Source organism: Panthera leo, chromosome B1, assembly GCF_018350215.1.
Source record: "Panthera leo isolate Ple1 chromosome B1, P.leo_Ple1_pat1.1, whole genome shotgun sequence".
Taxonomy (NCBI): domain Eukaryota; kingdom Metazoa; phylum Chordata; class Mammalia; order Carnivora; family Felidae; genus Panthera; species Panthera leo.
This window is the reverse complement of record NC_056682.1, coordinates 28917070-28939932: the sequence shown is the minus strand read 5'-3', so window position 1 is coordinate 28939932 and position 22863 is coordinate 28917070. Positions and strand designations below refer to the sequence as shown.

General features: G+C 38.7%; 1 long non-coding RNA gene across 2 annotated transcripts; it reads left to right on the top strand.

Annotated features, from left to right (window-relative positions):
• The first annotated feature begins 2422 nt into the window (after positions 1–2422).
• LOC122217482 lies at positions 2423–21497 on the top strand. Of its 2 annotated transcripts, none has more exons than XR_006201525.1 (4): positions 2423–2495; positions 3336–3404; positions 20630–20795; positions 21376–21497. It is a non-coding gene; the product is annotated as an uncharacterized LOC122217482 (long non-coding RNA). The 2 variants fall into 2 exon arrangements; XR_006201526.1 differs by having other exon boundaries at positions 21250–21497.
• The last annotated feature ends 1366 nt before the right edge of the window (positions 21498–22863 follow it).

Here is a 22863-nt window from a genome sequence, read left to right as displayed (position 1 = left end):
AATGTTAGTAGATACTTATCAAACAATTTCCAAAGTAGTCATACCAATTTACAGTCCTATCAGAAGTACAAGTGGGGGACCTGGGTGACTCAGTCGGTTGAGTGACTTTGGCTCAAGTCACGATCTCATGGTTTACGAGTTCGAGACCCACATCGAGCTGTATGCTGACAGCTCAGAGCCTGTAGCCTGCTTCAGATTCTGTGTCTCCCCTTCTCTCTGCCCCTCCCCTACTCACACTAGCTCTCAATAATTGTGTGTGTGTGTGTGTGTGTGTGTCTCTCAATAAACATTAAAAAAAATTTTTTTTAAGTATATGACAATTCAAATTGCCCCACATCCTTGACAACACTTGATCCTTAGTCTCTTCCAATTTAGTCATTCTGACATGTATATGTGTGTATTACATTGTGATTTTAATTTGCATTTCTGTAATGGCTAGTGAATTTGACCAACATTTCATGTGTTTCTTCCAATTTAGACATGCTCTTTTGAGTTCACATCTTTACTCATTTTCTGTTGGTTATTTTTTCTTTTTCTTATTCATTTGTAGGTGTTCTCATTGTGGACATGAGTCCCATTTGAGGCCTTCCCTTTCAATTTCTAAATCCTTCTTTTAAACACTCACTTCATTTTAATATGGTCCAATTATCAATTTTTCCTTTATGCTTGGCCCTTTCTGTATCTGTATTTGTGTACCACTCAGAAGTCTGTCCTAGATATCCTTTGCTCAGATTATAAAAATTCTATTTTTTCTAAGAACATTATTGTTTTACCTTTCATGTCAAGATCTATGAATTCACCTGGAATTTGCTTTTGTGCGTTATGTTAGCTAAGGGTCAAAATCCATTTTTCCATGTTGATAGACAATTGAACCAACAGGATTTACTGGCACTGCAATGGAGAACCTTTAACCATCAGTATGGTCACCTATATATGGGTCATTACTGACACCTTTATGAAGCTGAGTCTTCCCATCCACTGGTTCTGACCGAAGGCTAACCCTGTGAACCTAGAACTTACTTAGTGCAATACTGAGATCATGGTAGGAGTTTATGAAAGTCATGTAGCAAATACAGTTATGACTTAAGTCCCCACATAGTCCAATGGAATGCTGGACCTATCACAGAGATATTTTTCTAGTTTCTAGGCATATCGTTGAATAGATATACTCAGTAACTGACAGAACATCCACATTAGCTTCCTGACCCATTGAGTAAGAATTATTATGCTAAAAGAGGCAAAGTGGAAGCCCCTGGTCCCCAATCCTTATCAAAATACTATCAAAAGTAATACCATATAGATCTCCTTATGAAAAATTATGAGTTTAATGTTATCAGGAATAACTTAGAAATACAGAATTGGTGATTTATATTAGAGAGCCATTTGACTCACCACCTGGTCTATGCCAGAAGACCACTGGATCTTGGAAGACAGCACTGAATCATTGCAAACTAAAACAGGTGAGGACTTTAATTGGCGATCCTGTTCCAAATGTGGTCTCTTCATAATGATAGATCAAAGCCCCTTTAACCTAATTTTCAAAACTGACACAGTGCTATTTCATCCTCCAAAATTGCTTTACAATCCCACATGACATTCCGATGGTCTAGTACACTGATGATCTCATGCTGATTGGACCTGGTGAGAAGTATCAGGTACCCAGATACATGCATGCTAGCAGATGAGAAATAAATCCAATTCAGGGGCTAAGTTCCTAGGAGTCCAATGGTCTGAGCCATACTAGGCTATCATCTGTAATATATAAGACAAATTGCTGTATGTTAATGTCACCAATGCATCACTGATCAATTTTTGTGCCCCACTTGTATTATATGTAAAATATATACCATATTTGGATGGGCTACACTTACTGAGTCATCAATGAGTGGGCTCAGGCAAGAGAAGGCTCTCTAGCCATCCAGTTGCAGAGCAAGTGAACTTTGGCCTAGCAAATTCAACAGTTCTCAAATGTGCATAGTCTACCAGGACACTGTGTGAAGATTGTAACAAGTACCAGTAGAACAATCACAGCAAAATCCCATAGAGTTTTATCAAGTAAGTATGCTTTTGATTAAAACTTTTGAGTAGCTACCAGACCTTGGGAGAGAATCAGTGCTTGACCACGGGACATCAAATTAATATGCAACTAGAGTGACCCCTCCTGAGTTAGGTATTAGCTAATCCCCTAAACCATAAAGAGTAGAGCGCCCAGTAGGATTCTATAATCAAAAGTAAGAAGCATAAATGGGATTGAATTCGAATAGATGTTAAGGCATAAAATGTAGGAGTTTGCTTTCCATTCCTAGTGTACTTACTCACACTGCTCTGCCATGTTGCCATTAACACACCCTTATGACCTCATAAGGAGGTCCCTATGTTAAGTTGATGAAGAAAAGTACTTTCCCCTGATTTACAGAGAGCTCTGAAATATATAAGTAAATCAGAATTTCCAGGACCATGTTACCATACTGGTCAAGATTGGAAGATGGTCTGAGGTATGAAAATTCCCAATTCATGGGAAATAGCTGATGGTTTGGCCAGATGGTAAGGGACCTGTAAGCAACTATATGGGAAAAATTGATGTGAAAGGAGGTTTGGAGAGAAGTTAGTGGACACAGAGTGTGGATTATTTCTATCCCATGAAAATGCTAATCAAAAGACCCCTTCTGTGAAGGAGTCTCTCAAGGAAGAAGCCTAAGATAAAAATAGTTCCTATGAAAAGCTCAGTTAAGAAAACAAAGTATAGAAAGGACAAAAGTAAAGAAAATTGAGTATAAATGCTTGAAGTAGTTAAGATAGCAGAGAAGGAGGGGGATCCTGACTTCCCACATCCCTCAAACACAGCTGGATTGAGGTCAGATTACTTGGAACACCCAAGAAATCAATCTGTGGAGTGGCAGAAGGTTCTCCATAGTTGGAGGGAGACAGGTTGGCAGGAGTGAGGTGCATGGATGTGAGTTGGGGGGAGAAAAAAAACCAAGGACCCCTGGAGGGAAGTAAACTCCTTCCATGGAGAAACAAAAGGGAGAAAGAGCGGGGCGGGGGGGGGGGGGGTGGGTTGGGGGTTAAGATAGTGGGACACTGAGTTAGCACAGAGGGAAACCTCTCTGGACAACAAACTGGAGAGCAATAAGTACTGGGTGTCCCAGTTTTTATGAACAGTGTGTGGAGGTCAAACTTGGGGATTCTGGAAATACCCAACTTTCTCCAGAGAAGCACGCTCCTGGGGAGGGGGAGGGAGAGCATAGTGTGGTGTAGCAATCTCCGGGATACACTAGGAGAGAACAATCCCCTTTCTGGAGTACTTTTGGAAGAGAGTTTATTGCCTCCCCAAGGACAAAAGACCCTGCAGGCACCACCTAAAGGCCTTCATCAACGGGGTGGAGAGGCTCTATCCAGAGGAGGTGAGTGGATCCACACCATGCAGGGTCTTTTAAGGGTGGGTTTTGAATCCCAGCCATGTAGCAAGTGGCAGGTCCTTTAAGATCTTAGATTTTAAATCCTAGCCATGTGCACCAACGAGACGGTGCAGGATAGTTGTGCCACAGGGTGAACTGACAGCGCTTGCTATTCTGCGAGGACTGCCTGAGCAGCTGGGGTTGAGATCCCCAGCCTGGGGATGAGAGATTGGAGTGATGCCATTATTCCCCCCACACCAGCAAAGTGAGACTCCAGAAAACAGCACAGTGGGCCCCAAGGGGGTAGGACATACTTACACCAAACCCTGCCCCTCTATCCCTGGCAACTGCTTATTTACTAGGGCAAGACTGCCTCTGAGCCTACACAGCCAGCCTCTTTCCCAGACCAGCACAGCCAGCACCACCCAGACACGAACAGACAACTTTTTCCTTTTTTTTCCCTTTCTTGTGGAATCAGGCTCATAGTTTCTGATTTGTTTTTTTGTCATTTCATTTTACCTTTTATCTTTTTTTCTTTCTGAATCAGGCTTTTTTATTCTTTTTTTTTTCTCTTCCTTGTTTTTCTTTATTCTCCTTTTTCCTTGGAATAAGTCTTATAGTTTTATGATTCTCTATTTGCTTTTCTTTTGTCCCCTTTCTGTCCCTCTTTTTATGAGATCAGAGTTCACCCCTTTTTCCTTTTTTCCAGTGTTACTTCAACAATCAAATCACAGCACAGCACACTTAGGTCCAAACACTTCACTACTGCAAGCAAGGAGGAGCTCTGCAGAGGACTGGCCAGTGGGAAAGAACAGCTAAAATGCAACAGCAAGGTTTAACAGCATATACCAGAAACACTTCTTGAAGTGCCAGGCCCTAGACAGTGGATGACCCCTTTTTAATACAGAAGTACTCTCAGATGCAGGACGCATAACAAGCTTTTAAAATATACAAAAGACAGAAACTGAGCCAAAATGACAAGACACAGCAATTCTCCCCAAAAGAAAGGTCAGGAATAAATCACAGCCAGGGACTTGCCCAAAACAGATATAAACAATATATCTGAACAAGAATTCAGAGTAACAGTCATAATACTACTACCTGAGCTTGAACAAAAAGCATAGAAGACACCAGAGATCAAAGAACTGGTCAGGATGAATTTTAAAATGTTGTAACTAAGATGCAAAATAAGCTAGATATAGTAACTGCAAGGACTGAAGAAGCAGAAGAGAGAAAAGGTGAAATAGAAAATTAAATTATGGGAAATAATGAAGCTGGAAAAAAGAGGGAAAGTAGATTACTAGATCACAAGGGGAGACTTAGAGAACTAAGTGACTCCATGAAACAAAACGGTATCTGTATCATAGGAGTCCCAGGTGAAGAGCAAGAAAAAAGGTCACAAGGTTTATTTGAAAAAATTATAGCTGAGAACCTCCCTAACCTGGGGGAAGGAAAGAATCATCCCAGTCCAAGAGGCACAAAGAACTCCCTTCAAAATCAACAAAAACAGGTCAACATGACAACATATCATAGTGAAACTTGCAGAATACAAAGATAAAGAGAATTCTGAAAGCAGCTAGGAACAAAAGGTCCTTAACCTACAAAGGTAGACACATAAGGTTAATAGCAGACCTGTCCATGGAAACTTGGCAGGCCAGAAGGGAGTGACAGGAAATATTCAATGTGCTAAATAGAAAATATGCAGCCAAGAATTCTTTATCCAGGGAGGCTGTCATCAGAACAGGAGAGATTAAGACTTTCCCAGACAAACAAAAACTAAAGGAGTTTGTGACCACTAATCAGACCCTGCAAGAAATTTTAATGGGGGGGGGGGGGGGGACCCTTTGAGTATAAAGCAGCAAAGACTACAAAGGACCAGAGAACATCACCAGAAATTCCAACTCTACAGGTAACACAATGTCACTAAATTCTCATGTTTCAAAAATCACACTGAATGTAAATGGACTACATGCTCCAATCAAAAGACACAGGATAACAGAATGGATTTAAAAAAAGAACAAAAACAAAAACCACAACAAGATCCATCTATTTGCTGCCTACAGGAGATTCATTGAAAGTGAGGGGATGGAGAACCATCTATCATGCTAATAGAGGTCAAAAGAAAGCCAGAGTGCCCATACCTATATCAGACAAGCTAGATTTTAAAACAAAGACCATAACAAAAGACAAAGCAGGACATTATATCACAATTAAAGAGTCTATCCATCAAGAAGATCTAACAATTAAAAATATTTATGCCCCCAACCAAGATGCATATAAATCAATCACAAACAAATTCATTGATAATAATACCATTACAGTAGGAGACTTTAATACTCCACTTACAACAATGGACAGATCACCTAAACAGAAAATCAACAAGGAAACAATGGCTTTGAATGACACACTGGACCAGATGGACTTAAAAGATATAGTCAGAACATTTCATCCTAAAGCAGAATACAGATCCTTCAAGTTCACATGGAACATTCTCCAGAATAAATCACATACGGGACCACAAATCAGCCTTCCACAGGCATAAAACGATCAAGATCATAGCATGCATATTTTCAGATTACAACACTATGAAACTTGAAATCAACCACAAGAAAAAATTTGGAAAGCCCTCAAAGATGGAGGTTAAAGAACCTATTACTGAAAAATGAATGGGTTAACAAGGAAATTAAAGAAGAAATTAAAAATAAAAAAAGAAAGAAAACATGAAAGCCAACAAAATGAAAACCGGACAGTCTAAACCCTTTGGGATACAAGGCTATCTCTGGGATTCAGGCCTAGCTCAAGAAGCAAAAAAGGTTCCATATACACATGTAACCTTACAACCTAAAGGAGCTAGAAACGGAGTCACATATCAAGCCCAAAACCAGCAGAAAAGGGAAATAAAGATTAGAGTAGTACAGGGCACCTGGGTGGCTCAGTTGGTTAAGTCTCCAACTTCGGCTCAGGTCATGATCTCACGGTTTGTGGGTTCAAGCCCCACTTCGGGCTCTGTGCTGACAGCTCAGAGCCTTGAGCCTGTTTCAGATTCTGTGTCTCCCTCTCTCTCTGCCCCTCCCCCACTCGCTGTCTAAAAATAAACAAATGAGAAGTAAATGATAAACAAATCAAAAAAACAAAAGCCAAAAACAGTAAAACAGATAAATGAAACTAAAAGCTGGTTTTGTGAAAGAATAATCAAAATTGATAAACCCCTGGCCAGACTTCTCAAAAAGAGAGAGGACCCAAATAGATAAAATCATTAATGAAAGATCACAACCAACACCACAGAAATACAATTATTAGACAATACTATGAAACAGTATATGTCAACAAACTGGACAATCTGGAAGAAATGGACAAATTCCTAGATACACACTACCAAAACACAAACAGGAATAGAAACTTTGAGTAGACCCATAACCAGCAAAGAAATTGAATCAGTTATCAAAAATCTAACAAATAAGAGCCCTGGGCCAGATGGCTTCCCAGGGGAATTCTACCAGACCTTTAAAGCACAGTTAATACCTATTCTTCTGAAGCTGTTCCAAAAATGAGAATTGGAAGGAAAGCTTCTAAACTTACTCTATGAGGCATTACCTTGATTCCAAAACCAGGTGAAGACCCCCCTAAAAAGCAGAGTTACAGAACAATATTCCGGATGAACCTGGATGCAAAAATTCTCAACAATATACTAGCAAATCAAATTCAACAATACACTAAAAGAATTATTCACCATGATCAAGTAGGATTTATTCCTGGGCTGCATGGCTGGTTCAACATTTGCAAAATCAATGTGATATACCATATTAATAAAAGAAAGGATAAGAACCATATGATCCTGTCAATATAGATGAAGAAAAAGCATTGGACAAAATAGAGCACTCTTTCTTGATAAAAACCCTTAAGAAAGTAGGGGTAGAAGGAACATATCTCAACATCATAAAAGCCATATATGAAAGGCTCGCAGCTAATGTCATCCTCAATGGGAAAAAACTAAGAGCTCTCCCCCAAAGGTCAGCAACAGGAGAGGGATGTCCACTGTCACCACTACTGTCCAACATAGTACTGGAAATCCTAGCCTCAGCAATCAGACAACAAAAAGAGATAAAAGGCAAACAAATTGGCAAGGAAGAAGTCAAACTTCCACTCTTCATAGATGACCTGATACTCTACGTTAAAAAAAAAAAAAAAAACCCAACCCTAAAGAGTCCACCAAAAAACTGCTAGAACTAATACATGAGTTCAGCAAAGTTGCAGGATATAAAAATGAATGCACAGAAATTGGTTGCATTACTATACACCAATAATGAAGCAGTAGAAAGAGAAATGAAGGAATTGATCCCATTTACAGTAGTACCAAAAACCGTAAGATAACCTAGGAGTAAACCTAACCAAGGAGAGAAAAGAGATGTATGCTGAAAACTATAGAAAGCTTATGAAAGACATTGAAGAAGACACAACAAAATGGAAAAACATTCCATGCTCATGGATTGCAAGAATAAATATTGTTAAAATGCCAATACTACCCAAAGCAATCTATACATTCAATGCAATCCCTACCAAAATAACACCAGCATTCTTCACAGAGCTAGAATAAACAATCCTAAAATTTTTATGAAACCAGGAAAGACCCTGAATATTCAAAGAAATGCTGAAAAAGAAAACCAAAGCTGGAGCTGGAATCACAATTCCAGACTTCAAGCTGTATTACAAAGTTTTAATCATCAAGACAGTATGGTATTGGCACAAAAACAGACATACGTCAATGGAAGAGAATAGAGAACCCAGAATGGGACCCACAAATGTATAGCCAACTAATCTTGGAGGAAGCAGAAAAAACATCCAGTGGAAAAAAGACAGTCTTTTCAGCAAATGGTGTTGGGAAAATAGAGTGACATGCAGAATGAAACTGGACTACTTTCTTATACCATAAACAAAATAAACTCAAAGTGGATGAAGAGCTAAATGTGAGGAAACCATGAAAATCCTAGAGGAGAAAACAAGCAGCAACCTGTGACCTCAGCTGTGGCAACTTCTTACCTGACCTGTCTCTGGAGGCAAAGGAAATAAAAGCAAAAATGAACTATTGGGACCTCATCAAGATGAAAAGCTTCTGCACGGTGAGGGAAACAATCAGCAAAACTACAATGCAACTAACAGAATAGGAGAAGATATTTGCAAATGACATTGGATAAAGAGTTAGTATCCAAAATCTATAAAGAACTTCTCAAAATTAACACCCAGAAAAACAAATAATACAGTGAAGAAATGGGCAGAAGATATGAATAGACACTTTTCCAAAGACATCCAGATGGCTAACAGACACATGAAAAAACGCTCAACATCACTCATCATCAGGGAGATACAAATCTCACACCTGTCAGAATAGCTAAAATTAATAACTCAGGAAACAACAGATGCTGGTGAGGATGCAGAGAAAGAGAGGAACTTTTACACTGCTGGTGGGAATGCAAGCTGGTTCAGCCACTCTGGAAAAAGTATGGAGGTTCCTCAAAAAATTCAAAATAGACCTACCCTATGACCCAGCAATTGCCTCCTACGTATTTATCCGAAGGATACAAAAATGCTGATTCAAAGAGGCACAAGCACCCCAATGTTTACAGCAGTGTTATCAACAGTAGCAAAATTATGGAAAGACCCCCAAATGTCCATCAACTGATGAACAGATTAAGAAGTGGTATATATCTACACAATGGAATACTACTCGGAGATCAAAAGAATGAAATCTTGTCATTTGCAAGGATGTGGATGGAACTAGTGTATTATGCTAAGCAAAATAAGTTGGGCAGAGAAAGACTAATACTGTATGATTCCATTCATGTGGAATTTAAGAAACACAACAGGTGAACATAGGGGGAGGGAAGGAAAATAAAGACAAAAAACAGAGAGAGGCAAACCATTACAGACTCTTAAATACAAAGAACACACAAAAATGGGTGGAGGATGGGCTAAATGGGTGATGGCCATTAAGGAGGGCACTTGTTGGGACAAGCACTGGGTGTTATATGTAAGTGATGAATTACTGGGTTCTACTCCTAAAACCAATACTACACTGTATGTTAACTAACTTGAATTTTAAAAAATGATTAAAAAAAAAAGAAAATTGAGGGGCACCTGTGTGGCTCTGTTGAGTTAAATGTCTCTTGTGTTTGGCTCAGGTCATGGTCTCAAGGTTTGTGGGTTCAAGCCCCACATTGGGCTCTGCACTGACAGTGAAGAGCCTGCTTAGAATTCTCTCTCTATATACACCCCTCCGCTACTCTAAATAAATAAAACAACAAGCATTTTTTAAAAAGAAAATTGAATATAAATGCCTTAAAAAAAAGTTTGGGGAAGACCATGATAAAAGAGACAAAAATCACTACTGTGTACACTGTATATATTGTATACTATATAGTATATATATATACACACACACACACACACACACACACACACATATAACAGCAACTATAAATACAGTTAATTACCTGCTGTCCATTAAACCAGACCCTCTCCATTTTAAATTCTCTGGAGTTTAAGTCTGGCTTTTTGGGTGAGGCAGGGGATAGGGAGTGTGGAGGCAGACTATAGGACATAGAAGATTCAGGTAGCCTTATCACCCTGTTTTTGGTCCCATGACTCAACCTAATCCTCCATGGTACCTCTTGCTATTAAATCCTGAACAGGTCTAAATTCCCATCAGCAGCACTTGGTTTCCATCTTCTGTTCTCCTTCCAGTCTTTCAAGAATTTATTGACATCTCCAAACCATTGTTGCCTCTTCTCCCATTCTCTAAAATGGTATGGTTATAGTTACTTTACTATCAATTTAGTGGGAATTGGGAAGGACAGAAAGATAAATTAAGGTCTCTTCAATCCATCATTTAACATCACTCTGTTCTTACCCTTTTGATCACCTCCTTCTACCAAAGGTACCTTTTCTTCTATATAGTTCTTTCTCAGCTACCCATATTCCTGCTTGTTCCCCTTCTAGCCCATGGAGCCAACGCCCCACCTCCATTCTTCTATCATCCCACCCATCTTGATCTCCTATTAACCTTTTCCTGTGGGAAACATCCTGGACATCAGACTCAGAAAAAGAATAGACTAGACAAAGGAAAGCTGAGTGTATTGTGAATTTGGTGGTGGTTCTCTGAGAAGATATCTGATTCCTTTCCTTTACAGGAGGTGGCTTCTCAAAGCCCTAGGGACAAAGTCTGCTTTGGCTGCCATCCCATCCTTTCTACAGGGCTCCAGGTCACAATCAGTTCCACTCGGCTTATCATTCCTGGAATGGTGAAGTCTCCATGATAACCATTTTCAGGGGTTCTTACTTCTTTTCCTGGTTTAGGCCTTTAATAGAGTATTGAAGTCTGCAAACTTTTCTGTTATTCTAAAATTTTTTGTTCCTTTGGCACATTATACTAATCTCATTATATATCAAATTTGAATTTCTAAAAGTTTTTTGGCAAATGTATACTACACATGTATACTATAGATAAAACCATATCCATGCTGACTCTCACATTTATTTTAAAGTTCTGGCTTCAAGATGTGTATATATAACCGTCTATTCCACATTTCAACTTGATTGCCCAATAGGTGTCTCTCAAATTGACCCAAACCGAAGCACCCAGTTTCAGCACACTTCCTCCAATCTGTTCCTCTCATCATCTTCCTATCTTCCTATCTGAGTAAACTGCAACCTCGTCTTTCAAGTTTCCCAAGCCAAATATCTCGGAGTTGAATGAATAAAAAAAAAATGTAATTTTGGGGCGCCTGGGTGGCTCGCTCGGTTGAGTGTCCGACTTCAGCTCAGGTCATGATCTCACGGACCGTGAGTTCGAGCCCCGCGTCAGGCTCTGGGCTGATGGCTCAGAGCCTGGAGCCTGCTTCCAATTCTGTGTCTCCCTCTCTGTCTGCCCCTCCCCCGTTCATGCTCGGTCTCTGTCTCAAAAATAAACGTTAAAAAAAAAAATTAAAAAAAAACGTAATTTATATATTCTCTCTCTCTCACACACACACGAATAATATTCAGCCATAAGGAAAAATACCCTGCTATTTCTGATAGCATAATGCCCTCAAGGTCCATCCATGTTAAGTGAAATAAGTCAGACAGAGAAAGATGTATACCGTACAATCTCACTTACATGCGGAATCTAAAAAAAAAAAAAAAAAAAAAAAAATCAAACTCATAGAAACAGAAATGAGATTGATGGTTTCCAGAAGTCCAGAGAGTTGGGGGAACTGGGTGAGGGTGGTCAAACAGTACAAACTTCCAGTTACAAGATGAATAATTTATGGAGGTGTAATGTACAATATGATGACTATGGTTTATAATACTGTATTATGTATTTGAAAGTTGGTAAGAAAGTCAATCTTAAAAGTTCTCATCACAAACAAAAGAATACTTGTAACTATATGAGGTAATGGCTGTTAACCAAACTTGTGGTATTTCACAATATATACAAATATCAAAACACATCATATACCTTAAACTTGTAAGTACCTGACAAGATTGAACACCCATTCGTGATTTAAAAAAAAAAAAAAATTCAACAAAATAGGTTTAGAGGAAAAGTACCTCAAGATAATAAAGGCCATATATGAAAAATCCATAGCTAGCATCACCCTCAATGGGAAAAACTGAAAGATTTCCCTCTAATATCAGGAACAAGACAAGGATGTTCATTCTCACCACTTTTTATTCAACATGGAACTAGAAGTGCTAGCCACAGCAATCAGACAAGAAAAAAATAAGTATCCATGGTGGTAAAAAAAAAAAAAAAAAAAAAGTTAAATGGTAACTATTCAAAGAGGACACGATAGTATGTATGAACAATCATCAAGATTCCACAAAAAAACTACTAGGCTTAATTTTAAAAATTCAGTAAAGTGGCAGGACACAAAAATTATATCCAGAACTAACATTTCTATACACTAACAAGGAAATCTCAGAAATTTTAAAAACACCATTTACAATTGTACCACAAAGACAAAAATATCTAGGAAAAAACAAAGAGGTCAAAGACTTTTATCCTGAAAACTTTAAAATACTGATGAAAGGGGCACATGGGTGGCTCAGTCGGTTGGGCGTCTGACTTCAGCTCAGGTCATGATCTCATGGCTAGTGAGTTCAAGCCCCACGTCGGGCTGTGGTGGGGTCTGTGCTGACAGCTCAGAGCCTGGAGACGGCGTCGGATTCTGTGTCTTCCTCTCTCCCTTCCCCTCCCCGACTCATGTTCTCTTTCTCTCTTGAAATAAAGTTCAAAAAAAAATACTGATGAAAGAAATTGAAGAGGACACCAATGGAAAGATAGTCTGTGTTCATGCATTGGAAGAATATGATCAAATGTCCATATTACTCAAAGCTACCTATAGATTCAATGCAATCCCTATCAAAATAGCAGCAGCATGTTTTGCAAAACTAGAATAAATAGTACTAAAACTTGTATGGAACCACAGAAGACCCTGAATAGCCAAAACAATCCTGAGAAAGAATAAAGATGGAGGTATCACAATTGCAGATTTCAAGATATACTACAAAGCTGTAGGAAGCAGAACAGTATGGTACTGGTACAAAAATAGGCACATAGTTCAGTAGAACAGGATAAAGACCTCAGAAATAAACACATATTTATATGGTCAATCTAGGACAAAGGAGGCAAGAATATACAATGGGGAAAAGATGGTCTTTTCAATAAATTGTGCTGGGAAAACTGGATGGATCCATCTGAAAAAATGAAACTGGACTACCTTCTAACACCATACACACACATACTGAAAATGGATTAAAGACCTAAACGTGAGACCTGAAACCTAAAAATCCTCAAAGATAACATAGGCACTATTTTCTCTTACATCAGCCATAGCAACATATTTCTAGATACAACTCCTAAGGCAAGGGAAACAAAAGCAAAAATAAACTATTGGGACTACATCAAAATAAACTGCTTTTGCACAGCAAAGTAACCCACCCAAAAAAATAAAAGACAACCTGATGAATGGAAGATATTTGAAAATAATATACCCAATAAGGGTTTAATATCCAAAATATATGAAGAAATCATACAAGGGCACCTCAGTGGCTTAGTCAGTTAAGCATCCGACTTTGGCTCAGGTCATGATCTCAAAGTTGGTGAGTTTGAGCCCCACATTGGGCTCTCTGCTGTCAGCACTGAGTCCGTTTCAGATCCTCTGTCTCCCTCTCTCTCTGCACCTCCCCAACTCATGCACTCTCTCTTAAAAATAAATAAACCTTTTTTTTTAAAAAAAAGCATATAACTCAACACCAAAAAAACAAACAATCCAATTTTAAAACAGGCAGAAGACCTAAGTAGACATTTTTCCAAAGACATACAGATGGATAAGAGACACATTAAAAGATGCTCAACATCACTAATCATCAGGGAAATGCAAATCAAAACCACAATGAGATATCACCCTACACCTGTTAGAATGGCTAAAATCAAGAAGAAGAGAAACAAGTGTTAACAAGGAGATGAAGAAAACAGACTTCCGTACACTGTTGGTGGGAGTTTAATTGGTACAACCACTGTGGAAAACAGTATGGAGGTTCCTCAAAAAATTAAAAATAAAAATACCATAAGATGCAATAATTCCACTATTTGTTATTTACCCAGGGAAAACTAAAACACTAACTCAAAAAGGTACATTCACCCTTATGTTTATTGCAGCAGCATTATATACAGTAACCAAAACACAGAAGTAATTTAAATGTTCATCAATAGACAAATGGATAGGACACCTGGGTGGCTCAGTCAGTTATAAACATTAGACATGATTAAGGCTCAGGTCACAATCTCACAATTTAGGAGGTCCAGACCCATATCAGGCTCCATACTGTGAGCACAGATTTCTTTGGATTCTCTCTCTCCTCTCTCTGCCCTCCCCTGCTTATGCACACACTCTCTCTCTCTCTCTCTCTCTCTCTCTCTCTCAAAATAAATAAACTTAAAAAAAAATAGGCAAATGGGTAAAGAAATTGTGGTTTATAAACAACGGAATATTACACAGCTATAAAAAAGGATGATTGTGCCACTTGAAACAACTTTGATGGACCTAGGGAACATTATGCTAAGTGAAATAAGTCAGACTGAGAAAAACAAATACCATAGGATTCTACTCACAAATGGAATATAAAAAATGAATAAACAAACAAAAGGCAGGGGCACCTGGGTGGCTGAGTCGGTTAAGCATCTGACTTCAGCTCAAGATATCACAGTCCAGGAGTTCGAGCCCCATGTCGGGCTCTGTGCTGACGGCTCAGAGCCTGGAACCTGCTTTGGATTTTGTGTCTCCCTGTCTCTCTCCCCTTCCCCCCACTCACACTCTGTCTCTCTCTCTCTCTCTCTCTCAAAAATAAACAAACATTAAAAAAAAAAAAAAAAGGCAGAATCAGAACTACAGAGAACAGACTGATCGTTGCCAGAGGGGAAGGAGTTGAGAGTTTGGGCAAAATGGGTGAAGGGGAAAGGGAGATACGGTCTTCCCAGTTATGGAATAAGTCACGAGAATAAAAAGTAGAGCATAAGGAAAACAGTCAATGGTATTTTAATAGCAACGTAATGAGACAGACAGTAACTATACTTGTGGTGAACATAGGATATATAAACTTGTCAAATTACTAAGTCTTACACCAGCAACTAACGTAACATTGCACGTCAACTATACTCAATAAAACTAAAGTGATGCCTGGTACAGAGAAATCATTCAATGAATACTTATTGAATAAATGCATAAACATACTAGTATATGCATAAAATTTTTTCTGATAGGATGGAGAAAAGGCTAAGTGGTAACCTTTAGAGAGACGGTGCGTGAAATGGGAAGGGATATTTTGTTTCTATTCCACACCTTCATATATTATTATTATTTGAATTATCCCATTATGTACATATGTTGAATCTATTGCTTTTCACAAGCTATCTGATGTTTTTTATAATTTTGTGTCCCAGAAATAAGTGATTTTTAAGTAATGAAATGTATATCTGCAATGAGACCTTTCCTCCCAACTTAAGGGACACATCTTTTCCACACATCAATGAAGTTAAATACCCACCCTACTGCCCTATTGCCCACCAGTCTTCTCCCCGGAGGAGTATACCCTACCTCAGCATGGCCCATTCTAAAGCCCATGCAAGGATTTGTAGTGATTATAAGAAAAGAGAGGAGTGTCATTACTAGTGAGCATCATTCCCATCAACTTGGGGATAACCCTAGCCTAAAAATATTTCCGAGTCCACTTTCTGTTCACCAAGCATAAAATTTAGCTCAAGAGTTATACCTTCCTTACTGTATGGACTTGTATATATCAACTTCGCTTTCAGGCCAGCCTTCTTTCCCTGGGATCCTTGATCTCCCAAGTGCTGAGAGGCAGCACAAGGCAGGTGCACCCACGTGCACTTACCACTCTTCCTTCTATCCCATCCACTTCCTCAGCTCAGGCCATCTCTTCTCACCTCCACACCCCACTTCAATTCTTAAAGCCCTCTCCATTTCAACCATGCCTCCAGAAATTGGTTTTTATTGCTGCTATTTTGGGGTTTAAGACAAAAAGCCCCTTAAATCTACAATGGAGTCATAGAACCCCAGACCTCCAAACAGAAAGCTCCAGATATTCCCATGCTATAGATACCTGATGAGTTTATAGCTTAAGAAACAATTTTTTTAAAGCTTATTTTTCAATCAAGTACCCATGGTCTATACAGAAAGAAGAATTTTTGTGATTCATTCCTAATCCAACTATCAAAAGATTACCAGAGCTAAGTTCTGATGCATTTCCATGATTGTATCACTGAAATTATCTAATGTATTTAAATATGCATATTAATTTATTCACATTTCATTGTAACACAAGCAATAAAACTTCTTTATAAGCATAATTTAAATGGCCAATCATCTCATGATATGGACGCAAAACAATTTACCTTAGTTATTTCCCATTCATTGGATCTTAAAATTGTTTCACTGGATGCACATAATTCTTCTGCACTTTGGATCATTTCCTTAGGAAAGATTCTGAGAACTCGAGGTGCCAAGTTACACAATATTAGTAGTTTGGGGGCTTTCCATATATATATAATCTAATATAGGAAGTTAATTACAAATTTATACTCAGAGCAAGTGTGCTCAAGCATTAGACATTTGCTGATTGATAACTAGAGTTGAACAATGCCAGAGTTAGGGGTACCAACCCTCCATGCAGTCGAAAATCTATGCATAACTTTTTATTCTGTAAAATAATAATAATAATAATAATAATAATAATAATAATAATAATGTTAATGACACTGGCACCTGGGTGGCTCAGTCGGTTAAGCGTTCAACTTCAGCTTATGTCATGATCTCACGGTTTGTGAGTTCGAGCCCCACGTTGGGCTCTGTGCTGAAAGCTCAGAACCTGGAGCCTGCTTCGGGATTCTGTGTCTCCCTCTCCCCCTCCCCAGCTTTCCCCCTCCCCAGCTTTCCCCCTCCCCAGCTTTCCCCCTCCCCCTCCCCAGCTTCCCCCTGCCCCTCCCCAGCTTCCCCCTCCCCCTCCCCCTGCCCCTCCCCAGCTTCCCCCTCCCCAGCTTCCCCCTCCCCCTCCCCCTGCCCCTCCCCAGCTTTCCCCCTCCCCCTGCCCCTCCCCAGCTTTCCCCCTCCCTCTCCCACTGTAAGAAAAACATTAAAAAAAAAAAAAAAGTAATGACTAACAGCCTACTGTTGACCATAATACTGATAACAACAGATTAACACCTATTTTGTGTATATATTATATACTATAGTTTTACAATAAAGTAAAAGAAGAGAAAATGGTAAGGAAATCATGAGAAAAATACATTGACAGTACTGTGCTGTATTTATCCAAAAAAAATCCACATGTAAGTGGACCCTCACAGTTCAAACCCATGTTGTTCAAGAGTTGACTGTGTACACATAAAACAGTACCTCATTCTTTTTGTATTAATTTCATTCTTTTTGAAATTAAAGGGTTTTTTTAATATTTTTTTTTAAGGTTTATTTATTTTTGAGACAGAGCATGAATGGGGGAAGGGCAGAGAGAGGGAGACACAGAATCAGAAGTAGGCTCCAGGCTCTGAGCCATCAGCCCAGAACCCGACGCGGGGCTCGAACTCACGGACAGTGAGATCGTAACCTGAGCTGAAGTCGGACGCTTAGCCGACTGAGCCACCCAGGTGCCCTAAAGGGTTGTTTTTTTTTTTTAATGTTTCTTAGAAAAGTTTCTTTTCCTCCTTTTCTAAGTTTTGGTCTTAATATATATCTCTGTACGCCAGATATAATATTACCTTAGGTTTTTTTGTTAAAAATGCTTTCCCGATGTGTTGCATGCCTTTTACTGTGTATTGTTTTGTTTTATATTTTTAAGTAGAGAAAATGTGGGCTTTTTAAGATCATTTTTATGTGAGAAGTCAAGTCTATTAGTCTTCTCTTTCATTGCCTCTAGGCTAACAAATCCTTTCCCATCCCTGGATCAGATAACATTCATCTATATTTCTATCATTTTCATGTTTTGTTGACATTTAGTGTTTTAATCCATCAGAAAATAGATGATCATTTAGTAACAGAAAACTTGAAAACATTTTCTAATTTTAGATGTAATTAATAATCCTACCCTTTATTATTGATTTGTTTTGCCTCCTTTTCAGGCATTAAATCTTATTTGCATCAAGTTATTTTTCTAAATTATCTATTGATTCATTTATCTACCAGTACCATGCAGATCTAACTGCTATAGTTTTATAAGAGATGCTAACATTTTCAGTAGAATCCAGGGAAGGTTGCTTCTGCCTCATTATATTTTTTTTTCAGCATTTTTTAGTGCTGTTCTTCTCATATGTATGTTCTTTCACATGATGTTAAAAAGATATTTTGGCAATTTTCAAGGAAAAAATATCCTGTCAGAATTTTTATTACATTAAAACTGAAATTTGGAAAGAATTGACATTTTCACATAAATCCTGCTTCCCTTCAAGAACATTTTATATCTACATTGTCACAATTCTATTATATCTCAGTTGAGTTTTATAATTTACTCCATAGAGATTCCCACATTTCATTTTATTGTTATTCATAGACTTTTTCTCCCTTTTATTACTATTGTGAACAGAATCTTTTTCTCACTGTTACTGCTAACTGGTTATTGCCTTAGAGATTAGCCACAATAATATTAACCCAGAAAACGTTTAAAGCAAGTATTACCAAGTGCTCTTTTCAACAAAAGAGAAAAATTTCTATAAAGTATTCATAATGCATCTAACTTTAAGAATGGAAAAATATCTCATGGATTGGAAGAATATCATTAAAATGTGTATACTACCCAAAGCAATCTACACATTAAATGCCATCCCTAATCAAAATAACACCAGCATTCTTCACAGGGCTAGAACAATCCTAAAATTTGTATGGAACCATAAAAGACCCTTAAGAGCCAAAGTAACGTTGAAAAAGAAAACCAAAGCTGGAAGTATCACAATTCCAGAATTCAAGCTGTATTACAAAGTTTTAATCATCAAGACAGCAAAGTGGCACAAAAACAGACACATAGACCAATGGAACAGAATAGAGAACCCAGAAATGGACCCACAAATGTATGGCCAACTAATCTTTGACAAAGGAGGAAAGAATATCCAATGGAATAAAGACAGTCTCTTCAGAAAATGGCATTGGAAAAAACTGGAGAGCAGCAAACAGAAGAATGAAATTGGACCACTTTCTTACCCCATACAGAAAAGGAAACTCAAAATGGATGAAAGACCTAATTGTGAGACAGGAAACCACCAAAATCCTACAGGAGAAAACAGGCAGCAACCTCTTTGACCTCAGCCACAGGAACTTCTTACTAGATGTGTCTCCAGAAGCAAGGGAAACAAAAGCAAAGATGAACTACTGGAACCTCATCAAGATAAAAGGCTTCTGTACTGCAAAGGAAACAATCAACAAAACTACAAGGCAATGGATGGAATGGGAGAAGATATTTGCTAACAACATATCAGATAAAGGGTTAGTATCCAAAATCTCTAAAGAACTTATCAAACTCAACACCTAAAAAAACAAATGATCCAGTGAAGATATGGGCAGAAGACATTAATACACACTTTTCCAAAGACAACATTCAGATGGCGAACAGACACATGAAAAGATGCTCAATATCACTCATCATCAGGGAAATACAAATCAAAACCACAGTGAGAGACCACCTCACATCTGTCAATGGCTAAAATTAGCAACTCAGGAAACAACAGATGTTGGCAAGGATGCAGAGAAAAGAGAACCCTTTTGCACCGTTGGTGGGAAAGCAAACTGGTGCAGCTACTCTGGAAAACAGTAAGGAGGTTCCTCAAAAAATTAAAAATAGACCTACCCTACGACCAACAATTGCACTCCTAGGTATTTATCCAAAGGATACAAAAATGCTGATTCAAAAGGGAACATGCACCCCAATGTTTACAGCAGTACTGTAAACAATAGCCAAAGTATGGAAAAAAGCCCACGTCTCAACTGATGAATGGATACAGAAAAAATGGTATGTAATGTATATATATTATATATAATACACACACACAATGGAATATTACTCAGTGATCAAAAAGAATGAAATCTTGCCATTTGCAACATGGATGAAACTAGTATCAGTGCTAAGTGAAGTAAGTCAATTAAAGAAAGACAAATACCATATGATTTCTATTCATATGTGTAACTTAAACACAACATAGATGAACACAGGGGAAGGGAAGGAAAAATAAGATAAAAAACAGAAGGAGGTAAACCATAAGAGACTCAACTACAGAGAACAGACTGTTGGTGGAGGGGAGGTGGGTGGGGGCATGGGCTAAATGGGTGATGGGTATTAAGAGGGCACTTTTGAGATGAACACTGGGTTTTACGTGTGATGAATCACTAAATTCTACTCCTGCCACCAAAGAAATTAAAAAAAAAAAAAAAAAAGTCTTGCTGATGAACCCTCTAAAATAAACTGTGCATACTCCTATGTAATTAAATAAGTTGATTTGCTCAATTGCTTAGGCCATAATTTTTTATATATAGGGTAATAATTACTAAACTGTTAGCAAAAATTGTTTCAGAGCAATTATTCTAACAATTAGGTATCAGAGCCAGTTTTCTACTGAGATTTCTCCTAGTCTATAAAAATGAAAGCATGAGAAAGCATGAGATCTGTATAAAGGAGATTGCTTCATTTTCTCTTCTCAGTAACAGGGTGAAATGGAGAGAAAGGGATATGGGTCCACATCATTTGAAAATGCTGTAAAGTCTCTAAGATACATATGCCCTAAAGAAAAAAATACCAGAATGTGTCTTCATTTTAATTCTACAACAATGAGTTTCTTCAGACTGTCATGAGCATCAATGGTTGCAGGTGAGAAAACTTCAACTCAATCCAGCTCTAGACCAAACGGACTCACTGACTCACACGATTAGAAAGTCCAAGAGTAGACAAGGCATACTCCTGTTTCTTTCCTCCACAGCCCTCCTCTTCCTCTACTTTATTCTTCCTTTTGGTTCTGCTTTTCTACGCTTCTCTTTGCATATTGACTTCATTCCCCAGTGTCAACAAATAGGGTTTATCTCCACCCCTGGAACTCATGTGCCTTCCCATGTACTTGCTACCCATTTCCCATTCTGCCTAATAAACTTATTAACATAAGGAACCGATGTGAAGTTCTGCATGGTGTCCAGATAGTCTAAGTCCCTTCATACTGTATTATAACAGATGGAAGGAGAGTTAGCACAGTCCTGTGGCAAGATCACAAATATATACTGTTATCTAGTCCACATGAATGAAAACTGATTCTGATCCTTTTCTTGATAAGGATGAAAAGACATTCACCATATTGATGGCTGCATACATAGTTCTGAGGCTGTGTTAATCTGCTCTAGCAAGAAGTATGTCTGGCAAAGCCACCACAACTGATGCTAATACTTGATTGTATTTGCAGTAGTCCATGATCATCTGCCAGAAACCATTTCATTGTCAAGACTGGTGAACTAGGGGCGCCTGGGTGGCTCTGTCGGTTGAGCGTCCGACTTCAGCTCAGGTCACAATCTCGCGGTCCGTGAGTTCAAGCCCCGCGTCGGGCTCTGGCTGATGGCTCAGAGCCTGGAGACTGCTTCTGATTCTGTGTCTCCCTCTCTCTCTCTGCCCCTCCCCCGTTCATGCTGTCTCAAAAATCAATAAATGTTAAAAAAATTTAATTAAAAAAAAAAGACTGGTGAACTAAATGAGGATTTGATGAAGACCATTTCTGCCTTTTTTAAGTTTGGAGAAAGGCATTAATATCAGAAACAACTCTAGGTTGTAATATTGTGTTTTTATTTACTCTCTTGGCCAAGACGTAGGACAGCTTTTCAGGCTTCCCCCACATGACAGCTCTTAACCATAGGCCAAGAAACAACAGGAGAGTGCTACCAACTTCCAAGTATGTCCATTCCAATAAAACCTTTCTAATTTTCAAATGTAAACATTTAAAGCTAAAACATTCCCTCTATACATGACATCAGCTGCATCTTCCAATGTGTCGTATTTTCGTTTTTAATTAGTTTGAAATATTTCCTAGGGTTTTTCCTGGGGTTTCCCCAGTATTGGGTTACCTGAGTAAATAGCCATCATCCCTTTGAAAGAGAATGGAGAAATTCCTTAACGTTTACACTTGTCATAGCACTTCAACATTTTCCCTCAGGGGAATCACCTTCTTCAGGCAATGGCTTCTGTGTCTGAGACTTGACTCAGTCCAAAAATTGGGTAAGGATAGTGACATTTTATTTGGTTAATTGGGATCAGCCTCTTGATCATCCATCCCTAATTTCTCTTAATAGTATCAAGTCTGTAATGCTCTTGTTAATCATCATCTACTTGGACCCCAATAACACTGTGTGCTAGAAACCATCTCCATAGCTCTCTGAAGTTCAGGCCCACCTCACTACCGCTCCAACCCCACTGCTCCTTACAATAATGGCCCTCAATCTTGTTTCAGATGGTTAAGCAGGGCCCACCTAGCCCCTGTCAAGGACAGTTCTGTAACAGCATCTCCTATCATCAGTTCCAACATACAAAACTTCTCACCAGAGGCCTTGCCAATCCTGTGAGGAGCTCTAGACCTGGGTTGGACTTTCAGACTTATCCCAAGTTGCGACAAGTTATCCAGGCCTTTGTACCCCTGCATTGACCAGTCACTGAATTCAGTCTGCTGCCCCTGTCCCCCACCTGCAGGAGAAGGTGTCACTTTTGGTGAAGCATCTACCTTCAGCCTGAAACCCCCAAAGAGATGCAGCTGTGAGCTGTGACAAGCCAGCACTCCTGGCAGCTAGGGGAATGAGTGCTTCAGTCCAGAACAGGAATATGGTTGGTACATCACAGCATCCACCACAGTAACATACATTTGAGAAATGATTAATAAAAGGCCTATAGTTTGGGGAGAGTGGAGGAG